Source organism: Phoca vitulina, unplaced genomic scaffold, assembly GCF_004348235.1.
Source record: "Phoca vitulina isolate PV1807 unplaced genomic scaffold, GSC_HSeal_1.0 scaffold22, whole genome shotgun sequence".
In the NCBI taxonomy this organism is placed as follows: domain Eukaryota; kingdom Metazoa; phylum Chordata; class Mammalia; order Carnivora; family Phocidae; genus Phoca; species Phoca vitulina.
This window is the reverse complement of record NW_022589725.1, coordinates 43,641,879-43,648,273: the sequence shown is the minus strand read 5'-3', so window position 1 is coordinate 43,648,273 and position 6,395 is coordinate 43,641,879. Positions and strand designations below refer to the sequence as shown.

The 6,395-nt window shown below is 37.1% G+C and overlaps 1 long non-coding RNA gene across 1 annotated transcript; it reads right to left on the bottom strand.

The window, feature by feature from the left end:
- Window positions 1-2,491: 2,491 nt before the first annotated feature.
- LOC116641499 lies at window positions 2,492-5,471 on the bottom strand. The gene is made up of 3 exons (XR_004301192.1): window positions 4,951-5,471; window positions 2,815-2,891; window positions 2,492-2,561 (listed from the first exon to the last, which is right to left on the bottom strand). It is a non-coding gene; the product is annotated as an uncharacterized LOC116641499 (long non-coding RNA).
- Window positions 5,472-6,395: the final 924 nt, after the last annotated feature.

Sequence of the window (6,395 nt, the reverse complement as noted above, 5' to 3'; positions counted from 1 at the left end):
GTCATACAGGATGGGACAGAGAAATTGAGAAGACTGAGTTATAAAGTACATGCACTAACTGTGAAGTGGTATATTGTTATTTGAAAGTGAATTTAGTTGTAAGTGTATATTGCCAACTTTAGGCAACCACTAACAAATTTTTAAAAGAACTATAATTGAAATCCAAAGAGAACAGAGGAAATGGAGTCAAATAAAATGCTCATTCAAAACAAGAGAGGGCAGAAAAACAGTGTAAGACCAAAAAAAAGAAAAGAAACAAAGAGCAAGAGCAATAGAGTTAAAAATAGAGTAGATATTAATCCAGCTGTATTTATAATCACTTTAAAAGTGAATGGTCTAAATACATCAGTTAAAACACAGAGACTGACAAAGTATAAAAAAAAGCAAGACCCAAATATATGTTGTCTACAAGAAACCCATTTTAAACATAAAGGCACAGATAGATTAAAAGCAAAGGAATAAGACAGATACACTATGCTAACGGTAATCAAAACAAAGCTGGAGTAACTGTATTAATTTCAGACAAAGCAGACTTCAGAGTAAGAAAAATTATCAGGGATAAAAAGAAGGATAGCATAACGATAAAGACATTAACCCCAAGGAAAACATAACAGTCTTTAATACACTTAATGGAAAAGCATCAAAATACATGAGACAAAAAGTGATAGAACCACAAGAAGAAACAGACAAATCCACTATTAAAGTTGAAGCCTTCAACACATGTCTATGAGTAACTGACAAATCCAGCAGACAAAAAAATCAGTAAGGATACCAATGACTTTAATAACACCATCAACTGGCTAGATTTAACTGGCATTTATACAATACTTCATCTAATGATAACAGAATATACTTTTTCTCAAACTCACATGGAACATTCCCCCAAACAGAATAGATCTTAGGACATAAAGCACACTTTTTAAAAATTTTTGTATTATGTTATGTTAATCACTATACAGTACATCATTAGTTAATAAAGCACACTTTAATAGCAAATTTTAAAGAACAGAAATTATACAAAGTATGCTCTCATAGCACAGTGGAATTAAACTAGAAATCAACAACAGAGAAATAGCTAGAAATCCCCAAAATATTTAGAAATCAAACAGTCCACTTCTAAAAAATGCATAGGTCAAAAAATCCCAAAAGAAATTTAAAAACATTTTGAACTAAATGAAATGAAAATGCAACTCATCAAAATGTGTTGTATACAGGAAAAGCAGTGCTTAAAGTGAAATTTATAGCATTTAATGTACATAAATGAAAAAACAAAGATACAAAATCAATAATCAAAGCTTCCATCTTACAATATAGGAAAGGAAGATCATGTCAAATCTAAACATGCATAAGAAAAGAAATAATAAAAATTAGAGCAGAAATAGATGAAACTGAAAACAAGAAAACAATAGGAAAAAATTAATCAAATTGAAACCTGATTCTATGAAAAGATCAATAAAATTGGTAAACTATCTAGCCAGGCTAACTATGAAAAAAAAAGAGAGAGAGGACATAAAATTCTAGTATCAGAAATGAACTAAAGGTGATATCCACCAATACCATGGACATTAAAAAGATAATAAAGGAATATTTTGAATGCCTCTTTGCCTCAAAATCTGATTACTTAGATGAAGTAGAGCAATTCTTTGAAAGACAAAATATACCAAACTAACACAAGGAGAAACAGATCATCTAAATAGACTTATATCTGTTAAAGAAATTAAATCAATAATTAATTAATAACCTTAACCAATGAATGATTAATAATCTTCCAAACAACAAATGCCAGACCAAGATGGGTTCACTGATGGATTCTAGGAAATATTAAGGAAAGAATTGACATCAATATGTTGCTCATAATTAGAGAGAGAATGCTTCCTAAGTCATTCTATGAGGTCATCATTATCCTCAGACCAAAACCAGACAAGGAAGTTACAAGAAAGGAAAACTACAGATCAATACCTCTCATGGATGCAAAATTCCTATGAAACATGAGGAATGAAACATGAGAGAATTGAATCCAACAATGTATAAAGGCAATTATGCACTGTAAGCATAACTTATTCCAGGTATGGAAGCTGGCTCAGCATTTAAAAATCAATTAATGTGGGGCGCCTGGGTGACTCAGTCTGTTAAGCATCTGCCTTTGGCTCAGGTCATGAACTCAGGGTCCTGGGATGGAGCGCTGCTTCTCCTGCTCCCGCTCCCCCTGCCTGTGTGCACGCGCTCTCTCTCTCTCTCTCTCTGTCAAATAAATAAAAAAAAAATCTTTAATAATATAAAATAAAAAATAAAAATCAATTAATGTAATCTATCACATCAACGTATTAAAAGAGAAAAAACATATACAAATGGGTGTAGAAAAGTATTTGACAAAATCCAACACACATTTATGATAAAAACCCTAAGCAAACTAGGAATAAAAGTGAATTTCCACAACTTGACAAAGTACATCAATGAAATGCCTATAGGTAACAACTTACTCAGTGGTGAGAAACTTTCCCCCAGAGATCAGGAATGAGTCAGGGATATCTCTTTTTACCACTTCCTATTGAAAGTCCTAGCTAATGCAATCAGATAAAAAAAGAAAAGATATACAGATTGAGAAGGAATATATAAGCTTTGTACACAGACAAGATTGTTTTCGTAGAAAATCCCTAAGAACCAACAAAAAAAATCCTGGAACTAATAAGTGATTATAGCAAAATTTCAGGATATGAAGTTAACATACAAAAGTCAATTGTTCATATACCAACAATAAATTACTTTATTGTAATTTAAAATTAAATTTAAAATTAAAAACACAATACTATTTACCACAGTTGTCTCCTCATGGCTGCAAGGTGGCTGGAAAAGGTCTGAGCATCTCATCTTCATATAGCAATGTCCAAGACCTAGGGAGAGAATGGTCCATATTTGCATCACTTTTTAATAAAGAAGAAAACCTTTTTAGAGACAAGAACCTACCCCCCCCCCCGCAACACACACACACACCACTACCACCAATGATGAATTCTGTTCAAATCTTTGACCCATTTTTTAATCGGATTCTCTGTTGTCTTATTATTGAATTTTTAAAGTTCTTTGAATATTTTGGATACCAATCCTTTATCAGATATGTTTTTGCAGAGATTTTCTCTCAGGCAGTGAATATCTTTACATTCTCTTTCACAAAGCTGAAGATTTAAATTTTAATGAAGTCCAACTTATTAATTTTTTTTTTCTTTCATGGATCATGCTTTTAGTGTTGTATCTAAAAAAATCAGTACCAGGGGTGTCTGGGTGGCTCAGTCGGTTAAGCATCTGCCTTTGGCTCAGGTCATGACCCTGGGATCCAGCCCCATCGGGCTCCCTGCTCAGCAGGGAGTCTGCTTCTCCCTCTTTCTCTGCTGCTCACCCTGCTTGTACTCTTTCTTGCTTACTCTCTCTCTCTCTCAGATAAATAAACAAAATCTTTTAAAAAAATAGAAAATAAAATAAAAAATAAAAAAAATCATCACCAAACCCATCTAGAATTTCTGCAGTGTTATCCTTGGGAAATTTTATAGGTTTGCATTTTGCAATTATTGTTATTCCATTCCTTCTACCAGTGATTGTTGCGGCAACAGGCAGAAGGACATTTGCATTCTTACAGCAATCTCTACTAAGAGGAATGGAATAATTCTAATTGGTTTTGACTATTGATTTTCAAACTTCTTTCACCATTGGAATCATCTGGTACATTAGTCAAGTCAGGGTTCTCCAGAGAAACAAAACCAACGAGGGGAGTGTGTGTGTGTGTGTATGTGTGTGTGTGCACACGCGCACATGTGTGCATGCATGTGCATGTGTAATGAGGAATAGGGTCTCACATTTATGAAGGTAGCTGAGTGCAAAATCTGCAGTATGGGTTAGCAGGCTGGAGACCCAAGGTGGTACACTTCCAGGCCAAAGGCCTTCTGATGGAGAATTTCCCTAGGCAGTTCATTTGGTTCTATTCAAGCCTTCATCTGATTGGATGAGACCCATCCACATTATGTGGAGCAATCTGCTTATTCAAATTTCACTGATTTAAAAGCTAATCTCATACCCAAACACCCTCCAAGTTGACACATAAAATTAACCATTACGAGTTAGCCCCCTGTCAAATTGACACTCCTTAAACCATTGTTAATCTCCAAGTAGAGACACCAGCAAGGTCTTACTTCCACTTGACATTCCTGCAATAACCAAAAACTCACAAAAGTCTTTCCCCAGAGAGGATTCGAAGTCCTTGCATGATGTTTACTCTTCTCACTGATATGCCATAACTTAAACACTATGATATAAAGCTACAATATTTAAATAATGTTATATAAAATCAATATAGCATAGTTACATAATGAAGGAATAAGAGAGGGAAGAAAAATTGTCAAAACTCATGACAATCACATCTTTCATTTCTCTAAGTGGTCACATGGTCTCAGTTGGTATCTATAACTACCTTCTTCCACCACTCATTCTGTATTCTCTTTGCTTTCATCAAGCACTTTATTTTTTATTTTTTTAAGATTTTATTTATTTATTTGACAGAGAGAGAGAGACAGTTTTTTAAGACTTTATTTATTTATTTGACAGAGAGAGAGACAGTGAGAGGGGGAACACAAGCAGGGGGAGTGGGAGAGGGAGAAGCAGGCTTCCTGCCGAGCAGGGAGCCCGATGTAGGGCTCTCTCCCAGGACCCTGGGATCATGACCTGAGCCGAAGGTAGATGTTTAATGACTGAGCCACCCAGGCACCCCTCATCAAGCACTTTAGCCAGTTGTGGTTCTTTACCCAATGGGATGACCCAAACTGTCATCCCTAAAGAGTTCTGGCCATTATTAGTCCTGCCTGAATTGTGTTGTTGTAGTTATCCATGACTTCAATCACAGGGAATGGTGATACTTAGAGATGCCTGAAGGATCTCCCGTATTCCAGACATACTCTTCCTTACCTTTACTGTGGAATAGCAGTCCAATCTCCCAATCAGGATGAGTCACTGCAGCCTGCACTGTAACTCCCTTCTTTGCATGTTAAATCAGAAGCGTGAGGATTTCCAATTGGCTGGGTAGCAGACTTAACTTCCAGTTCAAAGAAATCATTGCTGTGCCTCCTGGAGGAAACATTCCTCCCTTTAGAAATAAATCCTTTTGGGGGTGCCTGGCAGGCTCAGTCAGTAGACCATGTGACTCTTGATCTCGGGCTTGTTAGTTTGAGCCCCACGTTGGTTGTAGAGGTTACTTAAAAATAAGATCTTTGAAAAAAATTTAGAAATAAGTCCTCTAGGCCAGCAGAACCTAATATCACAGGGATAGGAAACAAAAATTTTGCTAGTGAGTCAATAAGAGTAACAGTGAGTGATACCACTCGCATTTCCACCCCTCGATTCCTGGACCCATGAATCCTGGCTATGGACGAAACAGCACCATCTATTAGATGCTAATTTAGACCACACATAGCCTCCTGGAGAATCTTTTGCCAGCTTTGCAAGGTATTTCCACCTAGTTGGCACAGTAAACAAATTTTCAAAGGCCATTCCTCCATTTTATCTAGCCAGCTGTTTCAGGATGGTGGGGAGCATGGTAAGACCAGTAAATTTCATGAGCATGGGCCCATCGCCACGCTTCATTTGCTGTGTGATGAGTTCCTTGACCAGAAGTGATGCTGTGTGGAAAAGTATGATGATGGATAAGGCATTCTGTAAGTCCACAGATGATAGTTTTGGCAGAAACACACAGGGAAAGCAAATCCATACCCAGAGTAAATGTCTATTTCAGTAAGAACAAAATGCTGCCCCTTCCATGATGGAAGCAATCCAATGTAATCAGGTACTGGCTAATCACCCTGGGGAATGGTGCCATATCTGGGACTCGGGGCTGGTCTCTGCTGCTGGCAGATAGGGCATTCAGCAGTGGCCAAAGCCAGGTTGGACTTGGTGAGTGGAAGTCCATGTTGCTGAGCCCATGCATAGCCTCCACCCTGCTACCATGGCCACTTTGTTCACCACTGGATAACAAGAGTGGCTGAGGAAAGAGGTTGACTATTATTTACAGAAAGCGTCATCCTGTCCATTCCATTATTAACATCCTCCTCTGCTGAGGCCACCTTTTGGTAAGCATTCTTATGGAACAAAAATATTGTCATATTGTTTTGTTTTCCATTCAGAGAGGTCTATACACATAAGTCATCCCCAAATTTCTTTGTTATCAATTTTTCATTCATGTTCCTTCTAAGTCCCTGATCATCTAGTCAAACCATTGGCCAGAGTCTGTGAATCAGTATATAATCACATGCCTGGCCATTTCTCCCAAGCAAAGTGAACAACCAGGCGCACTGCTCAAATTTTTGGACACTGGGAGGATTTCCCTTCACCACTATCCCCCAAGGATATCCCAGAAA